General features: G+C 43.5%; 1 protein-coding gene across 1 annotated transcript in view; it reads left to right on the top strand.

Moving 5' to 3' along the window:
* Positions 1–16,190: 16,190 nt before the first annotated feature.
* The window catches only part of NR4A3 (nuclear receptor subfamily 4 group A member 3), a 35,925-nt gene continuing 31,255 nt past the window's right edge, over positions 16,191–20,860 (top strand). Inside the window, exons 1-2 of the mRNA XM_036261510.1 lie at positions 16,191–16,737; positions 19,968–20,141. The gene's annotated coding sequence lies outside the window, so the exon portion shown is untranslated. The remainder of the gene's footprint in view (positions 16,738–19,967; positions 20,142–20,860) is intronic.

Genomic DNA, 20,860 nt, shown 5'->3' with positions numbered 1-20,860 from the left:
AGTGTACATTCCTGGTCAAGGAGTCATGCAGAAGACAACCAATCAATGTGTCTCAAATCAATGTTTCTCTCTCTCTCTCCCTCTCCCTCCCTTCCACTCCATCTAAAAATTAATGGAAAAATATCTTCAGGTGAGGAGCAACAACAAAAAAAAATCATATTTAGGAAATCCACAACCATTATTTTATATGAATATAGACAAATACTACTCAATGGCATTATCTGTAACTTTAAATATAGGCTTTATCCCCCTGCATATGAGTTTATATAGGTACCTACTATATCATCTCAGAAACAATAAGAAGCTCAATAACAAGTCTCCTAATTTTGATGATCTCTAAATGGCCTACATAAAAGTAAACTGTGCCCTGGCCGGTTTGGCTCAGCGGTTAGAGCGTCGGCCTGCGGTCCTGGGAGACCCGGGTTCGGTTCCCGCTAAGGGCACGTACCTCGGTTGCAGTTTGTCCCCAGCCCTGGTCGGTTGTGCAGGTGGCAGCCATTTGATGTGTTCCTTTCACATCGATGTTTTTCTCTCTCTCTCTCCCTCCCACTCTACCTGAACAAAAAATGGAAAAATGTCCTCGGGTGAGGATAAAAAAAAAAAAAGTAAACTGTGAACCTCTTCCAACAACCATAGCCTCCACATTTTCCAGACAATTGATTCCATGTGAGAGTGCCAAGACACAACTTATTCCATGAAATATGTTAATTCTCCTCATAAATCTGGAGCTAAACATCTTCCCTAATTATTCTAATTTTAGATTATCAGGATTCTTCTTAAGAAGTCATCCACTCCCCAGTCATCCATCTTCTCAATCAAGTGTAGAATCTGGCCCCTTGCCACTAGAGGGGGTGTTTCTCCTATTGGTTTCTTTTTTCCCTAACTTGACTTACCAGAATTTCTGGCTGGACTAGAAATAAACCTCAAGATCAACATCCTGACCTTTACTTCCTCTTCATATTATGTAGCCCTTTCTTTTCATTTGGGGCTATAAACTGACACAAAAATATCAACTTCAATCCCGAATTACTGTTGTTATGTCCCACATCCTACTTCATTACCTTTTTCCAAATAGACTAACAAGCTACACAGAGCTGATTCACAGACTTTGACATTAGTTCTCTGGAAAATAATCAGAAAATCCAACCAAGGTTGAGTATTCTTTTTTTTTTAAGTATTTTACCTTATTTTATTTAAACCATAATAATACGCCCTGGCTAGTTTGTTCAGTGGTTAGAGCGTCGGCCTGCAGTCCAGAGAGACCTGGGTTCGGTTCCTGCTAAGGGCATGTATTTCAGTTGCAGTTTGTCCCTGCCCCTGGTTGGGTCATGAGGGTGGCAGACACTAGATGTGTCCCTTTCATGTCGATGTTTATCTCTTCCGCTCTGTCTGAATAAAAAATGGAAAAATGTCCTCGGGTGAGGATAAAAAACAAAACAAAACCAAAAAAAACATAACAATACTATGAAAAATTAGACAAAAATTAGTAACAAATTTCAAAGAAACTCAACGTCTTTAAGTAACAATCCCAAGATTTTTCAGGTAGCAAATAGTGAAGCCATAATGAGGACTCAAGTGTCCTGACCCCTAGATCATTTCTGGTGCTACTTATTCTGTGCCATGAATAAAAGGTACTAGATGAGAAAATGGACCAAGTACTGACCTACTCTTCCTTTTCACCATACCAGTCTAAACCAGATATCTTATGATTACTTATTTAACTTAACTCACTATTATTTTTGGCAAAGATTATATACATCTGCTTAGAACAGCCCCCACTGACCACAAAGTAAAGTCACAAAGTGAGGAAGGAGTGAGTGAGATTTAGAGAAAGAAGAGCAGAGGGGAGAAGAAAGAGAGAGGAAAATAAATCTATTATACAATATTGAGGCTGGGTATAAGATGCAAAACATGCAAGAGCAAGGACTGAGATCAAAGCCAGAAGTGAGAATCAGAATCAGGAAATGAAGGAGCGAACCACAAACAGGAGCAGTCACACAACCAGGTATCTGAACAATCCAAAAGACTCTATCCAGAAAAGGTAGGGGCTGGCTGGTTCCTTGATTTCTTGAAAAACCCTGGTCTAAGACAGAGCCCTGAGAGAAGACTATGATTAGCCAGTTAGAGTTTACATCCACTTAATGAAGCTAGAAGACAGGGGAGGAAAGAACCCCTGATTTTATCACAATAAAATCAAATCCATCTGATGTGAATCTGCTTGGGACAAAGTGGGTATATAACGTGGAATGCTTTTGGCTACAAGTGACAAAATCCCAGATCAGCTGGCTTACACAACAAGGAACTGTATTATCTCACAGAACTGGAAGTTCGAAGGTAAAGCAGACCAAGAACAATACTATCAGCAGTTCAGTAAGGTCATCAAGGGCTCAGGTTTCTTCTGTGTTCTGTCATCTTCTAGATCAGATTCATCCAAAACTAGCTTCTCCTAAGATGACTTGAGCAGTTCTAGCCATCATATTCAGACACATCATCATCAGGAGAAAAGGCACCATCTCTTTCTTTGATCTCTTTTTAGGAAAAAGAAACCCTTTCCCAGAAGCACTCCAGCCCTCTTCCAAGGCTTCCCTTCACATTTCATTGGGCAGAAGAGGTTACAGGCCATTCATTCCTAACCCCTCATTGACAAAGGAAATGGAATTAACCAAGATAACCTAGACTAATTATCTGGGGTAGAATGAATACTGCAGAGCCAATTACTATGACCAAACCATGGACAGTTTATAATGATGAGTATTACTGTGACACTGTTTTTATTCCATAACAAATCTATATTTTAATGATGCTGCTTCCATAATCTTAAATATGAGTCATGTCTCTGCCTGAGATTCAGATAATTACTCTTTGCTCACATCCAATATTTGCCACCATAAATTTATTTATCAAATACAAAACATTTGATAACTTTCTTATTCAATCCACTATTTAAAAAAATTTTTAAGGCAACATTTTAGAGCAAGAATGGTAAATACGTTTGTCTCCCAGAACAACTTCAATAGATACAGCTACCTAGAATATCATTTCAATAAAGACCCAAAGCTAATTTTGGATCCAATGAGAAATAGTGCCATGACTGATAAGTGATGCCAACCATGGACTTGGGTTTCAGCAAAACACATGGCATATATTTGCCAACAGTAATTTAGAGAAAAATCTCTTTAAATAATGTCCCTCCAACAATAATGACTTTCTCCTTGTTTTTATTTTAGTGGGGACCCAATCTAATTGCTCCCCTCACTTTACTCTCTCCATCTAATTTACATATAAAAATACATAATATACATCAAGCACCCACTCCAAAAATTATTTTATATATAATGGGAGAGTTCCACAAGGCATTTGGAATCGAGTCCCTTTTGTCAGTCCATAGAAAGATTTGGCAGAAAGGCTTCATTACAAACTGTCTCCCTTAAAGGAAGGTGGTGTGTGTGTGGGGGGGGGGGGGGTGTCTTTGAGGCCCAGTTTGCAGGTGGCCTGACACAGGATTGAGGGAAAGAAGGAAAAGGAGAATGTCAATCTACTTCCAGTTGAGGTGGACTGGCCCACACTTGCAACACAAAAAGCAGAAAGGAACCAAAATCTAATCCTGGACAAAGGTGACTGATCAATAACTGGAGAATGCTTATATAATAGCAGATTACAAACAGTATGCCATTTTTGTGTATAAAATGTATTTGAAAAGACACTAAAGAACAATGGTTATTTCTGGGTAAGCTAATTTATGACTTTGTTTTTCTTTTGTTCTTCTATTCCTTATCTACATTTTTCTGAGTGTCCTGTACTGCACATACACTGCCTTTTTAATGAAGAGAAAAAAAATAATAAAGAAAACATGTTTTTATCTTATCTCTCAATGTTTTGGTTGTTCCAATTAACCTCTTATTGCCTTAGTTAAGATCAAGCTTGTTCAAAGCTTGCTGGGCAGCTAGATTGTTTTAACTTTTGGTATCACAAGCAAAAAAGTGCTCCTGTAGCTGAAAATTAATTTGAAATGTAAAAGAAGAAAAATCTCTAGAAAATGAGTTAATTACCACACAATACAAAAAAAAACACCATTACTCAAAAAACTTGTAACTAAGGACATCTGTTTATTTTACCAAATTATTGTTTCAACCAATTTGTTCAGTTGACTAGTTTGCTTTCAACTAAACTGTATTTGGCCAAAATTGGTTTCGGCCAAAATAACTTCAAGTCAAATTGGTGTTGGACAAAAATATACTACCAGCATCAGGGGAAAGTCTGAAGGCAGAGATAAGAAATATGATCCTCAAAAAAAGGTTTAATAATAAAGAACAGGCAATATGCCCTGGACAAGCCTGACAGAGAAAGATCATCTAGGGCAATGATTCCAAGTAGAAGACAGTCTTTTATCAAGGAGCTGTGAAACTAGCCCAATTAGCTCTGAAGGTGCTAATAAGGGTATCAAGTAAATTCCTTTTCATCTGCCTGCTTGGACACTTTCCCCTAGTCGAACAACAGTGGGGTTATCCTTAAGTTCACTAAATGGAAAAACATAATCTTCTTGGGGTTCAAAATAATGATGCATGTTCCCCAAATTATTCATCCATAATCAGTTTCCCAAGTAAATGAGGTTCTGGAGTGGCTACTGCATGATAGGGAATCCAAACCACCTTTTTGGCATATTATGGTTTCCTCTCCAAATTACAAAAGGTAATATCCCATACTGTCAGACAAAGCTGAAGTGCCAAATGACATGAATTTGCACAAAGGAAAGCAATATGAATTAGACAGCCTCAGGAATGAAGGTAGCGGCAAAGCTGGTTAATATGGCTAGGGAGCCCTGGCCGGTTTGGCTCAGCAGTTAGAGCGTCGGCCTGCAGTCCAGAGAGACCCGGGTTCGGTTCCCGACAATAGCACATACCTCGGTTGCAGTTTGTCCCCTGCCCTGGTTGGGTCGTGAGGGTGGCAACCACTCGATGTGTCCCTTTCACATCAATGTTTCTCTCTCTCTCTCTCTCCCTTCCACTCTGTCTGAACAAAAAACGGAAAAATGTCCTCGGGTGAGGATTAAAATATATATATATAGAATATATATATAGAATATATATATAGAATATATATAGAATATATATATAGAATATATATATAGAATATATATATAGTAATAGAATATATATAGAATATATATAGAATATATATATAGAATATATATAGAATATATATAGAATATATATATAGAATATATATATAGAATATATATATAGAATATATATATAGAATATATATATAGAATATATATATATTCTAAGGAACCTGATTATAGTTAGGATTTCTTTTTAGCCAGTTATTACTCAATAAAAAATCCTGGAGAGCTTTCTGAGCAGCCTCTATTCATTCAAATATTAATTGTCTGCCAGGCTGTTGGTGTTGCTGAGGAAAGCAGGGAGGTAGCACAGTGAAAGACATCTTTGCCGTTAAAGAAGGCATTCTAGAGAAAGGAAAACAGAGAACTGTATTCATCTTCAGTCATAGCAAAGTATTTAAGGGGGAAGGGAAAAGGGGTTGTAGATTTAACAGTCTTGTTGTTTTTGGTAAAAAGCAAAACAATGTGGAAGGATTATTCACTAATGCAGCTGGGGAAACTGAGTAGCCATTGGGGAAAAAAATAAGTTAGACCTATTCCTCAACCATACATCAAGAAAATGGGCTAAAATTTTAAGGGTAAAGCCCTGGCAGGGTGGCCCAGTTAGTTAGGGCATCATCCTGTACACCAAAAGGTTTCATGTTCAATTCCTGGTCAGGGCATATAGCTAGGTTCCAGGTTCCATCCCCAATCAGGATGAGTACAGAAGGCAACCAATTGAAGTTCCTCTCTACCCCCCTCCCTCCCTCCTTCTTCCCTCTTCCTCTCTATTAAAAAAAAAAAAAATCAATAAAACATAACCACAGGTGAGGATTAAAAAAATTTAAGCATAAACTAGAAACCACAAAAGTAGAGGACAATATGAAAAAATTATTTTATAACCTTGTAGGACTATTCTAGCTATGATACGAAATCCAGAAGTCATAAAAGAGAAGACTTACAAATTCAACTACATTTTAGAAAAGTATCTACAGAGCAAAAACACCATAAGCAAAGATGGAAAACAAATGACAAGCAGGGTATAAGGGGGCGATTTTGCAACTTCTATGACAAAGGGCCAATATCCATAATAATAAACTAGTCTACAAGGTTATTTTTTAATGACCCTGCCCCTCCTAAAACAGGCAAAGAATACTGAGACACTTCACAAAAGGGAAATACAAATGGTTCTTAAACATATGAAAAGATAGTCAAAGTAATTCATAAGAAACATAGAAATGAAAACTACACTAATATTTTCACCTGATTGAAAAAAATCCAAAAGTTCAATAACACATTTTGCTGGCAAGAATATGGGTAATCAGCCCTAGCCAGTTTTGCTCAGCGGTTAGAGCGTCGGCCTGCGGTCCAGAGAGACTGGGGTTCGGTTCCCACTAAGGGAATGTACCTCGGTTGCAGTTTGTCCCCGGCCCTGGTTGGTCGTGCGGGTGGCAACCACTCAATGTGTCTCTTTCATGTTGATGTTTCTCTCTCTCTTCCTCTCTCTCCCTCCCACTCTATCTGAACAAAAAACAAAAAAACGTCCTCGGGTGAGGATAAAAAAGAAAAGAATATGAGTAATCGGGCATTCTTGTACATTACTGGTGGGCTTGTAAACTATACAACTTCTATGGAGGGCAATTTGGTTGTACCAATAAAACTACCACGAGATACACTCTTTGGTCGGCAATTCTACTTTTAGTAATTTATCTTACAAATATATTCCACAAATGTGAAATAATCTATGTTACAAAAGTATTTATTGCAGCATTGCCTATAATAGCAAGCGACTGAAAATTTCCCAAAAGTCCATCAATATGGGGCTGGTTAAATAAATAATGCTATAGCCACACAATGACGTGAAAGAAATCTCCAATTATACTGTTAAAGTGAAATATGTCTTGGATATTTTCCCACTGTTATGGAAAGAACACCACACTGTTGAGTGGAATAGGCACAATAATACATATAAGCTTCCATTTGTTTAAAAAAAAAAAGGAAAGAAAAACAGGATTTATATTTGTATATTTGTATTGGCCTCAATATGCATTTTAAAATTCTAGAAGGATGGGAATTGGGTAGATAGGGAATAGGAGTAGAAGGGAAACTTTTCATTGCTGAACATTTTTTTTTCTTTGCATTTATCTTCAGATAGAGCAGCAGGGAGGGAGGGAAGAAGAGAGAGAGAGAGAGACACATCGAGTTCATTGCTGAACATTTTGTTGTTGGAATCATGTGAATGCATTATCTTTTCAAAAATTAAATTTTAGAATGTTTAACAGATTAAGTGTTTATAAGATATAATTCAAGCTCCCAGATAATGGTCTACATTTGGGGCCCTTAGTCTATGGATGACAGGCCTGGAGGCCTTGAATAGTAGCATCCAGATATGGAAAACAAAGTCAGAGTTATAGTTGGAAATCTGATGACTAGAAGTAAAGAACTCACTCATGAACATTATGTCCAGAGAAGAGATAGTGAAAAGAGGGAAGAACACAATCTTATGAAAGTGTAACAGCAGAAATGACATATCAAAATAAAGAGACAAGCCAGAGATTAATTGTTGGGGTACTGGGGTCAAAAGGTGGTACAATTCCTTAGGATACCTGAATTAGTTCTTAGTTCAAACATAGATGTCACAGAGTAATATAACTCAGGGGTACCACCCTCAACATGGGCAATTAGAAGACTCGTTGCCAACGATGGGACAGAGAGAGGTGTAGTTAATAGCACAAAAATGTAGACCTTCTCTGCTCCTCTCTTATCCCTAACCCCTGAGTAAAACTCTCTCAGAAAAGTTAATAAAGCCATGAGGCTGGTTAGGATAAAGAAAATAGAATTATTTTGAAAAAAACCTTCTTGAAAACTGCTTTCATTCATTCATCAAATTTACAGAGCATCTACTCTTGTGCCAAAAATTGTTCTAAGTACATGATAAATTCATCCCCCCAAAATACATATGGCCAAGATAATATAAACCAAAAAAAAATTTTTTTAAGATTTCGAGATAAACAGAAGCTTCTCTCAAAAATTTTTGAAATATGAAAAAAAAAATCTCTAAAAAGTCAATTGAGCCCAGCTGGTGTGGCTCAGTGGTTGAGTGTCAACCCATGCACCAAGAGGTCGCCAGTTCAATTCCCGGTCAGGGCACATTCCCAGGCTGTGGAATTGATCCCCAGTGGAGGGCATGCAGGAGGTGGCCAATTGATGTTTTCGCTCAACAATGTTTCTGTCTCTCTCTCTCCAACTTCCTCGCTCTCTAAAATCAATGAAGAAAAAAAAATTATTAAAAAAGTCAATTGGCAACTATAAAGTGCTACAAAACTATCGTAAAGTGATTTCAAATTTTATCCAGTTTATTCTATTGCTTTAAAAAAGTGAAAGTAGTAATTTAACATGAATTTAAAATAATCATTTTCAGAAACTAAACATAATGTAGTTTATTTCAATTTTACTAAATTTAAATAGCATAAAACTTTAAAATATGGCTTTCTATTCTCATCACTACAATTGATAAAACAGGAAAACATAACTGTAAAAGGGAACTAATTAAGAATAGATGTTAGGAAGAAATTTTTCCAGTAGTGAACTGGAATAAATACTGGACATACAGAATAAATACTGGAAAATGTATTATGGTTTTTAAAAAAATCAGAATCAGTTATTAATAACATGATCTAAGTGGGAAACCAAATACCTAAATATGTAGAACAGGCACTTTAAAAATCACCCTAAATTAATGGACAAAATGCTTTACTATCCAAACTTAGATAATACATTAACATGCAATGTGTAAAAACCCAGGTATATTTCCCAATGCCTATTCAGTCAACTCTTATTTATCCATAAAGATGTCCCCAACTACAAACCTAACAAGTTTGCAAACAAAATTTATTCTTTCTGCTTGCTTTCCTAACATTTGTTCAACTTAATAGCTACTTAATACTTTTCTTTTGACTGACTTCTTTTTTCTTTAGTTTTTTTCCTTTCTTGATTTTAGAGAGAAAGGAAGGGAAAGTGAGAGAGTGAGAGAAACATCATTGAGAGAGATGCCCTGACCGGGAATCAAACCGGCGACCTGTGGTGCATGGGTCAATGCTCTACCACTAAGCCACACCAGCCGGGCTTGACTGCCTTCTTAATTTTTCACTTTCTCCATTTACTCACCCTCTAAAAGGAGATATAAAGACTTGAGCCTGGCTAGTGTGGCTCAGTGGCTGAGCATCAATTCATGCACCAAGAGGTCACCAGTTTGATTCCCAGTCAGGGCACATGCCCCAGTTGTAGGCCTGATCCCCAGTGGGAAGCATGCAGGAGGCAGCCAATCGATGTTCTCTCTCATTGATGTTTCTCTCTCTCTCTCTTCCTCTCACTCTAAAATCAATTAAAAAAAATTTTTTTTAAAGACTTGAAACCCGACCATCACCTGGAAAAAAGCAGAAAGGACAGTTCTGCCTTGGCTGCAACATTTAAGAAGAAATGGCTTGCCCTGGCCGGTTTGGCTCAGCGGTTAGAGCATCGGCCTGCGGTCCTGAGAGACCCAGGTTCGGTTCCCGCTAAGGGCGCATACCTCGGTTGCAGTTTGTCCCCGGCCCTGGTCGGTTGTGCGGGTGGCAGCCACTCGATGTGTTCCTTTCACATCAATGTTTCTCTCTCTCTCTCTGTTCCTCTCTCTCCCTCCCACTCTACCTGAACAAAAAGTGGAAAAATGTCCTCGGGTGAGGATAAAAAAAAAAAAGAAGAAATGGCTTATTCCTAGCACACAGTGAAGATCAGAAAAGAACTGAAAAGGAACAAACGACAAAATCCATTCTGATGAAAGTTTATTAATTTGTATGAAGTCAATTTGTGATTCCCCATATTCAAATGATTGTACAAAAAAAAATTTCAAAGCTAAAAATATAAAATGACTTTTGGACTAACCAGGCTTCTGCCTGTTTCCACTTTACGGACAGGCAAAGGCTATGATACTGGTAGCACATTAACTCTCTCAGGCCACCAAGGTCCCATTCAATGGCTACAGTTAATTATCATGCAGGTCAAAGCAGTTTAATATAATATTACAACTATAAGCATGCATGTAAATACAAAAAGAGTTAAGGAGCCTCCTGACTACAGCAATCAGACAGTGATAGAACAGGCTGGAGTTGACCCATGAGTCACAATATTTAACAAACCTAAAAAATCATTCAACTTTACAACCTGAAAGATCCTTCAAGATCTTATAGTGAACCTAACACTATCATTTTACAGATGATGATATCAAGGCTCCCCAAAAGAGTAATTAACTTACACAAGGCAGGGCAGCTTCATAGCAGCAAAGCCAGATCTAATCCTCTGAGAAGCAATCTAGTGGTCTATGTGAAAAACAGCATCCCACTCGGAGAATATGCTGATGGTACTGAACTTGCACATGTAAGGCAATTTTTTTTTGGCGGGGTGGAGGCATTGTAGGATGTTGTTTTTTTTTTTAGAGTAAGGTGATGGGAAAGAGGTGTGGAAAGAGAAACTTTATCCATCAACTGTAGCTAAAATGCCAATCTTATTTCACAGGCATAAATAATATCCTGAATTGATTTATCACACATGAATAATGACTTTTCTCTCCATACCACTGAGGTCTTCCAGAGTTTGCCAGAGACTGAGAAAAACATGATTAAGAAATAAACTACTTTTTTAACTAGAATGCAAGCCTGTCCTGTTACTTACTAATGAATAGAAAAAATATTATTTAATGATATTTTAAAATATTATTAGCACGTACACTACCAAGTAATCTTTCCATCTTGGGTGTTCACTCTTTTCCAAAATTTTCTATAACATAAAAGGTCTTTCCCAATCTATTACTTTTTTCTTCATTAAAGTAAATTTTAATATTCTAAGTCGCATGGGCTTGTCTCTAAAACTTCTAACAAATTATAATTCCAAAATATCTAGTTTACTTCCATATATACAGTCATACAAATCTATTTAAAAATACTTTGAAAAAGGTAAAAGATTCAAGAATTTTTATATTTCATGGGTTATACATAGATGTCATGGTTCTCAATTTTCTAAACCTTAAGACATTTTTCCAAAAGAAGTTAACATTTCCTAGCCTACAGCACCAGTTTATCACTGAGAAGAAGCAGCCTAAGAGAAAGTACAAATACAGGGGAAAGAGGGTAGAATGAGAGTCAAACCAAAAGTCTACCAGGAAAAAAAATCATAGCAAATCTTCCTACGCAGATATTACAAGTACAAGCCAAAGTGCAATTTCCTTGTATCACCATGCAGCTCTCTGGACTTGTGGCAGGCACCTTGACAAGGTACATTCAATCATGAGTATTGAAAGTTCAGGTAAAGAAAACAACTAATATATGATCTCATATACGTCTATTTGTGCCAAGACATCTATTCACACAATTTGTTACTTATATTATTAATTCAAATTTAAATGGAGGAATATTTTATGAATACTTATTATGTTAAACATAGTTGCCACAGAAATCTTAAAGCTGTGTGAGGCATGCTTCTGATGCTTATAGTTTGACGGGAATAAGCAATAAACATAAGAGCACAAAAACAAAAAAGTTTTCATAAGAACTTTATGAAAAACTAAAGCATAACCTGAGCTCATTTCTTGAGCTAATTTTAGAGGAAGGGTAAAATTTCAATAAGCAGAGAAAGGAAAGAAGGAAATGCCATAAAAAGGAAATCTATGAATAAATGTGGGAGGGTAAAAGGATGTTTGAAGAGCAGTGAAAATATCAGTTTGACCTGAACAGAGAAATCCTATGGAAATTAAGAGGCCACAATGTAGAGGCTTTAGGGTTTTATTGTAGAGACATGGTCCAACTACTGAAGACTTTTGAGCCCAAGAGTGACATAACAAAAGCCATATTTTAGGAAGATTAATCTGGCAATAATAGAATTGATAAAGAAAAGATGGTATGCAAGTAGGTCAGATAGAAAACTACTATAATAGTGCCATGTTCCTGAGCCCCAAACACTTAAGTATATAAGTCAATGTAGCTCAAGTTACTAAATTTTATATACATAACTTAAATACAGTATAGAACTTCTACACTGTTTCTAGAAAACTTGAACTTACACACAATTTTTTTAACCTTTCCTACCTCTATTCACCTAAGTTAACTTCTGGCTTAAAATTTTTATTTTACCTTTCTTCACCCAATCTTTGCATTAATAAGACTCATCGTCATTTACATATTAGCAAAGTCAACAAGATTATATATGTCATTGCTTAATCAGAAGCGCATTTAAAGCAATTATTTAAGTCCCACTTTGTTAAAGTAATTGCTTTATATCACACACAAATTTCCCCCAATTTTCATATTTTATTTTCTAAAAGAAAGCACTTTCGTTCTTGCAGACAGATTATACCTACAAAACCAAAACAAAATGAAAGTTAATTACCCAGTGAATCTGTAACAGTTACTTCATAGAAAGAGTTTTTAACAGATTAGCTGCTGTAAGTATTACAAAAGCAGAAACTACTTTATTTGCTTTGTTTATATAATCTAAGCCACACATTAATGTCTGTCTTCTAGAAAAAGGGCAAGCCAGTTAAGTTTTCAGCATTTCATTAAGGTAGTCTTACTCTACTTGATTTCCTAAAAAGAGAGATTAATAAAGTATTAACGTTCATTTAGTAAAAAAAAAGTCATCCGAAAGGTAATTGAGATTACTGAAATAGTCATCTAGATGCCTTACAGAATATTATGCCTGACTTGTAGTAAATCAGACTTCTGAAAAGTTATAGAACAGACATCAGTTTGAAAAAGAGAAGAGAATGATTCATTCCATTTGAGGTTACCTAAAGAACTGCGTATGTTTAGAGACCTAGGATTAAGCAGAGGATGGTGTCCCAGTTTGTAACAGAGCTTTGCCTCTGCTTCCTAGACTTTCCATTTGACTGCAAAAATGTTGCCACTGATCAGTGACCACTGGAACCTCTCTCCAACAGTGGGTCCAGCTTCCTACTCAGAGAAGCACTATGCCAGCTGATTGGTTCAGGGCAATCAGATAACAGTCCTTAGCTTAACAGTTATCAAGCAACAAAGATTGGTGACTATACTCAGGAAGGAAAAGATATAAGAAGGGGGTGGGGCACAGGGAAGCACAAAATTAACCAACATAGATATTCAGAAAGATACGCAGACTCAAAGAGAGATATGCTTTACCCGGAGATATTCAGCTAGGAACAAAAGTATTTTTAATTCAAGGTAAACTAAGATACAGGTTTAAAATTAAGGGAGCCCAATTTATAGGAACAAACTTGGTTAGTAGTTTTGTAACTACCCTGAGTGTAGCTTATTAAATAAATTCGTTGAAAGATGTCCTGTTTCCTAAAAACTGTACCTAATTTTAGAGTTCCTGCTTTAGTGTGATTCCAATTCGGCTTGAGATTTCAAATTGAAGGGGGAATGGGTGGGGTGCAGAACACATGAAATTTTTACTGCATGGAAATAAAAGTATTTTTAAACCTTCTTGGGGGTGAAGAGTTAGGCAAGAAGTAATACGTGGAAATTGTCAAGTGCTTCTCTACACACCCACCCACCAGATACCATCGCAGCCGGCTAAGGGAGTCTCCCTCTTCTTGCCTGACAGCTTCACTTTCTTTGAGGTCTGAAGCTGGTGATCACACTGGCCCGTCATGGTATTTTCAGTTAACAAAGCAGTTACTCAACAGGGGAAAAAGCCACAAAGGAGCAGAGCAGCTGCTGCTGCACCCGTGATGCAAGTGCAGGATGAGCCCCGGGCCGCCACCGCCGCCTCGGCTCCTCCGTGACGTCCGGGAGGGGTATCCCCGGCTCTCAGGAAGTGGTGGCCGCGGGCGGCTCCGCCCCCACGCGACTCCGGGCTGGCCAGGCCGCGGGGTGGCAGGACAGCCGGGCCTGCCAGCGGGCGGGAATCACCGTCCGTCACAACCGCACGCCCCGCGGGCCGCGCGCCCCCCTCCCTCGCCCGCACCACCCCTCATGGCGGACCCCGTGCCCGCGCCTCACCCTCCTCTCCCGTCACAGCCCGCGCCGCCCTCTCTCCCACAGCGTCGCTGGTCACCGAACGGGGTCGAGCGAAGTCCAAGATGGCTACTCCGCCCCCGCCCCCTCCGCTCTCCGGGCGGGGTCAGGGCGCCCCCTCACGCGGCGCGCTCGCGCCGGAGTCCAGGCTAAAAATAGCCAAGCCCGACTATATTTGGTGCGGCCGGATCCCAGCGCGGCGGCGCGCACCGCGCCCCACCCCGCCCCGCCCCGCCCCGCCCCGCCCGGCGCGCCCGGCCGCGCCCCGCCCCGCCCCGCCCCGCGCGGCGCTGAATGGAGAAGGGGCGGGGGTGACCGAGGGGGAACCTACTCCGCTATCTGCCGCGCGCGCCGGCGACGGGGCCGGGCCAACCGCCGAATTTAGTAACATCGCCTGCGTCAATCACGCGCCTCGCGTGCGTCAGCGCCGCGCGGCTCCAGGTCCTGCTCCCCCCACCTCCCAGCCTTTGAATGGATACAATGCCACAGCGCCCTCCTTCCTTCCGAGGCTGGATTGGAACCCTCAGCGGTGCAGAGGCTGGATTCCTCTCCGCCGGGTCAACTTTCGGAGCATCCTCCCACGGTCTCCTACACACCACCCCATCGCAAGTGGGAGTGGAGGCTTGGAAATATACCTGTGTCATATATATAATACTATAGTTTTGTTTTCAAGTTTCTTGTACTAGCTAGAACCTTCTTCGATTCTGAAACTCGTGCTGTGGACAACGGGATCCTACCCCTACCTACACACTCCTCCCCTACACACACACTCAAAGATTGTAACAGATTAAAGAAATAAAATGTCACATCTGATTTAAACGGACACACGGGAACCATGTCTGTCTGTTTGCATTGTTTCACTCAAATATTTTCTTTAAAATGCAGTTCTTTAAAAGAGGATGCTTCCACTCAGATGCAACTTTTGGATCTAGGAGGCTTTAAGTCTTCTAAATTTTTGTTTTTGTTTTCGGCAAGAAATTCACACATAAATTCATCATTTCCAGTAAGAAATTGCTCTCCCTCACACAGTCGCCCAGGCTTTCAGCACACCATTTAATGACAAATGTGTCCCGGGAGACAAGAGCAAATCCCTTAGGGAGGGACTGACTAATAAATCTTGTTGATTGATTTCGAAATGTTTAATTTGGAAGATGGGAGGGGAGGCCCGTCTACTACCATCAAAAAGTGAAAGTGCGAACTGAGAGTTCAATTTCTGACAAGGGAGGCGCGGGAGGGGGAAAACTTGCAATAGTCAGACTCGCTCAGATATTCAACACGTGTTTGTTTTACACACATTTAAATAGTTTCTGCTGCAGCTCGCACGTGGACAGTGGACGTACATAGTTGGGTTACAATGGGTCCAGCTATGAAACGCACACCATAAGTATAAAGAAATAAAACCTTATCTTCCCAGAGCCGTCTGCATCCCAGCAAATTGATGGGAGGACAGAGATTTGCCTAGGCGCAGAGGGTCGAACAGACGTAAACAGTTCTAGAACTGTTGCTGGTGGAAAACGCAGCTGCCCCTCAGGGAGTCTTTGGTCTGATGCCTGACTCCTTCTGCACCCGCTGCCAGGTCACTCGGAGAAGCTGGCTGGCGGAGCCGTCCCTTTCGGAAGAGCTGTCCTCTCCCTTACCCCCTCGCCCTGGCTCCGTGCCTCGGGGCAGCCTCAGAGGCGCGCCAGCAGCTCTCCTCCAACTCTACTCCACCCGAGCCTGACAGCTGGGCGGTCCCGCCTGACCCGCGGGCGGGCCGCTGCTCTGTCTCGCAGACTCGTGCCCGGGCGAACAGCGCCACTGCAAACAGGTTGCCAGCGCGGGTCGGAAAGGCCTCCGGGCTGGGGCTGGCTGCTCCGCGTAGTTTCCATTGTACCGCCCGGCGAATGGCCGGGTAATACGCGCACGCGCGCGCGCGCACATGCACACTCACACACCCTCCCTCGCACACGCGGAACCGGCTAGGCCAGGGGAGGGAGGAGGAGGGTGACGTAGCGTCCCATGGCGTCACATTGACGTCTCGCATTCCAGGCACTCTATGGAGAGGCCGCTAGGGCTCCTGTGGCATAAATGACGTGCCGAGAAAGCGAGCGAACGCGCAGCCGGGAGAGCGGAGTCTCCTGCCTCCCGCCCCCCACCCCTCCAGCTCCTGCTCCTCCTCCGCTCTCCACACACAGACAAGCTCACACCCGCTCCCTCACTCGCACACACAGACACGCGCGCACACACGCTCCGCACACACACTCCACTCTCTCCCGCGCGCTCACACCCCTCTCGCCCTGCACCCTCACGGGTGCAGCGCCGCGCGGTTGCCGGACGCCCCTCCCGGGCTCACTTTGCTACGCTGACAGCGGTGGCCGTGGAGGTGGGAACAACCGGCGGCATCCTTCCCCCTGGTCGCGGCCGGAGCCAGGACGCCAGCGGAATCCTCGGTGGTGCCCTCCCATGAGTCGGGATCGCAGCATCCCCTGTCAGCCGCTCACCGCCTCTGGGAGCCACTGGACTTGTATACCGCAGCTCTTCCGGGACAGCAGCTGTGACTCCCCCCCAGTGCAGATTTCGGGACAGCTCTCTAGAAACTCGCTCTAAAGACGGAACCGCCACAGCACTCAAGTACGTATTTGAGATTCGCCCAGTTAATTGAGGGACTTGCTAAAAAGTTGGCACGCTGGGAAGCTCCGCTCCCGAAATTGACAACTTTGAGTGTGGGGTTTTCCCCCCTCACCTTCTCGCTGCGGCTTTGCTCGCAGAACGGCGGGAGGGTTCTGATCTGAAACTTTTCCCCTGTAGCGGATCCGCGGGGATCTCTGGAGCTCGTGGGATTCCTCCTCCCACCCGAAGGGGCGAAAACCTCTAACAAAGAGGAGGACCGGGATTTGTGCAGTAGCAGCTCCAGCGATGTAATTCAGGGTATTTCGGCTCTAGTTGTCATGGTAATGATGCTCTCGGCGGCGGCGGCAGCAGCAGCAGGGAGTTGCAGCTCCGGTGATGAACGGCAGTAATTTTCCTGCCCTTAACTAGGATTTAAAACACGGGTTCCGGTGGGTCCAAGTTAATACACCTAACAGTGACTCCGAGCTGGTTGACTGAGGGTAGTTTGGGAGGAAAAGGGCCTGGGCAGTAGCGGCCAGAGTTTGCAAAGGCGCTCGGAGGATCTCAGGAAAGAGGGCATAATTGTAGGAATGTGGCTTGTTGTATTAAAATGAGCCTGGTGCTCTACTCGGCACGTCTGCCCGGGTCGCCGACTTGCCCATTTACACTTTTCCCTTCCGAGGTAATCGTGTAGGACTCCCGCGCTCCTACACGCATGGGGACGGTGTCCCTCTCCTCCGAGCTTGGTTCAGTATGGGAAAGGCATGTTTTACTTTGAACTGACAGATCTCGCGCTTTTGGAGAAGTTGCTCCAAGTGTTTTACTCTTAATAGAAATGAAAGTTCTCGGTGTTGAGAAGAAAGCAGTCGTGCCAACGCCGCCTGCGGAGACTGGACTTCCAAAGGCACCTCTAGAACCTGTTGGAAGCTTGGGGAAGTCGTGAGGTTTAAGCACTTGTCCCTTGATTCCAAAGAACGGTCTTGAAGATTGCCTTTTATTTATGCCTCCAGATACTCCAAAGGAAAGCGCTAGCTTCAGGGAGTTTGGTAATCAGAAATCCCGGGCTGTTTGTTATCCCAGAGCCTCGGGGTGCCAAGAGAGAGGTATAGGGCTTCTGTTTAGTTATTTCATCGCAAATTCAATCTTGAATCTTCTTTTCCCACGACGAATAAATTTTTTCTAGAATTAAGTTGGATAAAGAGAAAGCTGCCCAACGCGGCTTCTGGGCACAATGAATGAAGTTAGTTTATTCGAGTAATCTTAGGTGAACAAGATGCTCCAATGTGAGTATCAGACTCCTCAGGCCACAGCAGCCTCAACACCCGCTCCCTCCCCCCGAACCCACCCACTCCCTTCCCTGGGACCTTGCGCCCGCAGGATTTCTCCCCGCGGTTTGTCTCCTCTCCCTCGGTCTTTCTGAGAATCTCTGTCTTTCCCTTTCTGTCCGTCTCCTCCACTCCTCCTGCCCCCGCCCAACCTCCGCCCCCGCACCCCAGGGTTGGAAACTCCGCGGAGGAGCCCGGGTCACAATGGTGCGTTTCACGGTTTCCTCCACACGCTTCACCACCGGGAGGGGAACACGGGGGTGTTCCTTTCGTCTGCCCACGAGAAAGAAAGGGGCTTTGACAGAGGTAGTTATTTCTCCTAATTTACAACCCCGAGGTTCCGTGCTCCAGGGCCCAGCGGCCGCGAGCAGGAGCCACCGAACGTGTTTCCAGGCGCAGAGGCTTTGCCTAGGTAACCGGACGTTTTCTGGGGGTGGGGGTGGGGGGTAGAAGGGGAGTACCAGAGGGCTCTAAGCTCAGCTGTAGGGAACATGGTGTGGTTCTTTCCTGCGAACGCTGGTGCTCGAGGAGAGCCCCTTCCTTGAAGAGACCCGACCCTCGCCCACTGAGTCAGAGGCCGGTCCTCGGAGAAAGGTTCTGCTTGAAAGGCCGCAGGGAAGGGTGGGAATGTGAACACCTACTGCAGAAGATGGTAGGAGGTTGCTGATGACCCCCACTGAAGATGGGGGGTGGAGTGGAGGTCTGGATGCGCAAGCTACCGCCGTGGGAAGATCCATCAGTGCCTGCGCTAGAGCTCACTCAAGCTTTCCGTAGCATCAGCTGGGGCTGGGACGGCGGGTGTCGAGGGAATCCCCCATTTCCTGCCCTTCGAGGGTGTCCCGGACCTGAAGACTCCGAGTACCTCTCCCTTGCTTCAGGGAAGCCACGGGCGCAGGGGCTGCAGGAGACGAAACTTACACTACCCTGGCAGCCCGCGCACCCGCGAAGATTTTAGGGTTTTGTATATTTTGGCTCCACGTTCTCTACCCTGGAGCTGTGAGTGGGTCCGGACCAAGAGGGCGCTATAGGCTGGAGTTTGCGGCTGTGGAATCCCTGGAGGCCAGCGGAGCTGCGCATTCAGCTACAAAGTTTCACAGAGGCAATGCGCAGAGACGTTTGCCCCGGAGCCGCGCTGGCGCCCTCTGGAATGTGCCCCCTCCCTGCCGTCCGAAGACCCCAAGCGTGGAAGTCGCCCACCCTCGAGGATACCGCCCGCTGGGTGCAGGGGACCTCTCTCCGACCTCCACATCAGCTGCGAATGCCATCCGCCCTGTCGCCTTGCTTCCGGCGCGGGCCTATTTCCACTGTGCCCTTTTGTTTGCTTGACCCCTGGCCCCCGAAACTCGCGGCTAATAGACGCGAAGCTCCATTAGCATTTAGAATGAAAAGCTCAGACTTTCTTAATTCCTCGGGGCATTCATGCATTCGTTCCGGACCTTGTGCATTTCCTATGCAACGTGTAAATTTGTATTTGAGGTGTAGAGGCGGGTGGAATTGGAAAATGACTATTTTCCGCTCGTGCACATTCACTGACCCCCACCCCGCCCCCGAATTTGGGTGAAATTCTTTCCTCAAGTGTTTTCCTTTCTTCGGTTTACCTAACTCTGTGAGCTCAGAACCAACTGTGGGGGCAGAGGGATCGATTTCTGGGCGACGTCAGGCTTTGCTTTTTTTAGCCTCAGTTCGGGTGCCACAAAACGACGGTGAACGCGGCTGGTACGGACAACCATTCGTCGGCTACCCACCCCAAGGCTGTGTGATGCGTCTTGTTCCAGGACTCCAGTCACCTTATGGATTTTTTTGCTTGTTTTTTAATTAACGTAGCATTTCTAGAGGCCCCCACCAACTTCCAATACGCCCAGCCCAGGCCTTAGTAACACAGCCTGGACTTACTGTGACCTTTGTTTTCTCTCTGGGTGCCCACAGAGCCCACTGTGGAAGAGCGCAGACCGGCCAACCCCGGCCCTGAAACTGGACCCTCCGCGGAGCAGGGCAGTACCGCCGTCGCTTCGCCTAGTCGTAGGTCTCCTCCTTGTTCACTCTCAGCCTCCGCTGGAGAGACCCACAGCCCCACCATTCAGCGCGCAAGATACCCTCCAGGTAGGTCTGAAGTCACGACCCCTTATTCCAACCCAGCTGCGAGAGGTGGGTGGGGGAGACACACAACCAGTGGGCAAAGTGGTCCACGTGCCCAGCGCGAAGACTGTGACTGCTGGCTTCGCGTTTCACAGCACAGGTGGCTTCCTTGCAGGAAGCTCCTCTGGATACCACACCCTGTTGCTACCGAGTGGAACAGCCAGATTAAATTACGCATTGCATTTCTCAGAAATATTTTTCCTAAGAAAAACGCAAATATACCATAGATTAGAATATTTTAATACATTCTAATGTCTTCATTTTTGCTCTCCCTTTATATGCAGTTACGCATTTAAGAGTTATGGGGTCACTTAGAGAAATACAGAGCATATTTGTTAGTATAAAACCCAAATCACTTGGGTGCAGAGTTGTGGATTATTGAAGCTCAGAGGGAAGAGAAAAAGCATTTGACCTGAAAACCAAGGAGTACATTTGAGTTGGTAAAAACAAGGATTGCAGGTTTGGCTTGTAACACCTCTTTATGCATTTGTCAAAGGGATACCGGGTGATAGGCCTGTGTAGGCATCAAAGATGCAAATAAATAGAACTCTGTCTGGCAATCTCACTGTCTAGATGGAAACCACAGAAAGACACAGAGCAATAGGTAGGGATTGGCAAGAAAGAATGACAGAAAAGACTAACAGAGAAATCTTAGAGATCTGAAGGGAGAAGAAGAATAGATG

Source organism: Molossus molossus, unplaced genomic scaffold (genome assembly GCF_014108415.1).
Source record: "Molossus molossus isolate mMolMol1 unplaced genomic scaffold, mMolMol1.p scaffold_m16_p_14, whole genome shotgun sequence".
Classification (NCBI taxonomy): domain Eukaryota; kingdom Metazoa; phylum Chordata; class Mammalia; order Chiroptera; family Molossidae; genus Molossus; species Molossus molossus.
Note: the sequence above shows the minus strand (reverse complement) of the source record. Positions and strands in the feature narration are given on the sequence as shown.